Below are 2,604 nucleotides of genomic sequence, written 5' to 3'. Positions count from 1 at the left end.
CATTGGGTAGGCGAGAGAAGGGAATATGGTCACCGAGGAGTTTGTATGTTAAGGATTTGGAATTTCTCTATAAAAAGATTCTCCTTGTTGATTCTTTCTTGTGTAGAGATTCTGTCTTTACATTAATAGAAAGGGAATATAAGGAATTTAGGGATTTTATTTCTGGCGCACCATTGTCTCTGACCCAACCATGTGAGAAATACGGGGAGAGAGAAGGAGAGAGAGAGAGAAGGAGAGAGAGAGAGAAGGAGAGAGAGAAAGAGAGAGAGAGAGGGAGAGAGAGAGAAGGAGAGAGAGAGAACAAACGAGAGATAGACAGACACCTATATGTTTATTGCACATACTTCTTTAGCATTACACACACCTTAACCTTGTAAAATGTGTCTAATATTAAGGGAACTCAAATAGTATATAAGAAACGGTTAGTTGTTATGGCATGATGATAATGGTGAATGGATAAAGATATTATAGAGAAAGAAAAAAAGACAGAGGATTCTAAGAAGTGAGAGGCTGTGTGGTGTCACTGTAATTTTAGTTATCTCGTTCTCCCATTCCCTTATCTCTCAATACATGTACATGGCTTATTGTGTATTTAAAGTTCCAGAATTTTATCATTTATATATTCAACTTGTATTGCATAAAAAAGATAAGTGTTAATGAAAGAGTAAGTTAGAAATCTCTTCCCAGCCAATAAAGCATATCAAAAATATTACAACTCAAAACTTATTTCAGTTATTTAAACTATAATATGCTATTTACTAAATCAATGCATTACTTTGAAAGCAAACAGTAAGACATTATGTACCAACACATATACACATGTATACATAGAGATACAAAGAGATATACATTCACATATACATAAACATGTAATGCACACAAACACACATCTGTATATGTATACATTGCATATACACACACGTGTATGTGTATATAATATCTCTACCTATTTTCCAATCATTATAGAGTGTACTGGGTATGTTTTAAAGGCACAGTCACTAATGAGATTGCCTAGTCCCTTACAAACCAAGCACCAAAAGTGAGTGGGATCTGAGGAACAGGAAGACTAAGGAAGATTCGGAATGAAATGGTAAAGACTGAGATCAAGACATTGCATCTCATGGAGGAGATAACAAAGGGTCATTTTGGCAAAATAGAGGCTGGGATGTATGTGCATATATATATAAGGATATGTTAACAGAAAACCGTTAATCTTGACAGGCTTTAATTTTCAACATAAATTCCACCTGTATTTTACTGCACACAGAGGGCATCTATACTGCGTTATATAGGATTGATTGAAAGGTGACGAGCTGGTAGAATTGTTAGCATGCCAGGCGAAATGCTTAGTGGTATTTTGTCTGCCACTACATCCTGAGTTCAAATTCCACTCAAGTTGACTTTGCCTTTCATCTTGTTGGGGGGTCAATAAATAAAGTACCAGAACAACAATACATATGTTGCAGGTAACTCATAACTTAAGGCCACTGAAAAGTATCACCCCCAGTTGTGAGAAAGTGCATGGTCATTTTGAAAACGTGCAACAATTAATCAGTAATTTCATGCTGGCATGTCTATTTTTATGTTTATAATTTTTTTGTTGTTGTTTGAAATAAAGGTTTTGTTTAGCGTGTGTAATAAATACAGAGTGTATTATGATTATCACGCACAGCTGTGCAACAAATATATATATATACATTTTAATAAAACATATTATATATATATATATATTCCACATGACCTAGGCCAATGCAGGCCAAAATGAAAGTATCTGAGTGAGTGCATGCGTGCGTGTGTGTGTGTGTCCTATTTGCAGCCTCCTTTGGCAAGTCTCCCTCACCATAGCTTGAGCTGACCATACTACTTTGCAGAGCATTGGTCAGCATGAGTAAGGGTGGTGATAAGATGTCCTAGGTGCTGTAAATGAGAGTGAACTTAAAGCCATGTGGTTGAAAACTGAACTTCTGGACTGCACAGCAATACCTTCACATGTACACACACTCACACACATACACACGCATATATAATTATATGGATGCACACGTATAAATATAAATGTGTGAGGACAAATGTAGCAGTGTGTGTGTGTGTGTGTATTTGCACTTATGTACATATGTATATAAACACAAATATAGATGCACTTAAATACACACAAACACATATATATGGGTGTGAGTGGGGCTGTGTCATAGGCGAGTTAGCTCTCCAGCCATGTGTTTTGGTCCCATTGCAAGTCTCCTTATGTGTCTACTGCAACCTAAGGCCAATCAAAACCTTGTGAGTGAATTTGTTAGACAGAAACAATACTTGTAAAGAAATGTCTCTTAAATAGATCCTCCATTTGCAACCTTTTGCGAAAACATGCCCAGCCATGGGGAAATATCATTTTGCTTCAGGAAGAGCACTGATTGGAAGAAAATCTATCTCAATGAACTCCATCTAAACCATGTAAATATGGAAAAGTGAATGTGAAAATAACGATTATATATATATATATATATATACTAGCAGAGATACCCGGCGTTGCCCGTGTTACATGCAATTGAAAAATGAGACTTTTCTGTTATATTTTCTGTAAGGAACTGGAATACATATGATTCGAAT

The 2,604-nt window shown here is 36.0% G+C and overlaps 1 protein-coding gene across 1 annotated transcript in view; it reads right to left on the bottom strand.

Moving 5' to 3' along the window:
- LOC106869501 (transmembrane protein 135) overlaps positions 1-2,604 on the bottom strand; it is a 674,585-nt gene that overhangs the window by 662,808 nt on the left and 9,173 nt on the right. The gene's annotated exons all lie outside the window — the stretch shown is intronic.

The sequence above is a fragment of the Octopus bimaculoides genome, chromosome 1, assembly GCF_001194135.2.
Source record: "Octopus bimaculoides isolate UCB-OBI-ISO-001 chromosome 1, ASM119413v2, whole genome shotgun sequence".
NCBI lineage: Eukaryota > Metazoa > Mollusca > Cephalopoda > Octopoda > Octopodidae > Octopus > Octopus bimaculoides.
Note: the sequence above shows the minus strand (reverse complement) of the source record. Positions and strands in the feature narration are given on the sequence as shown.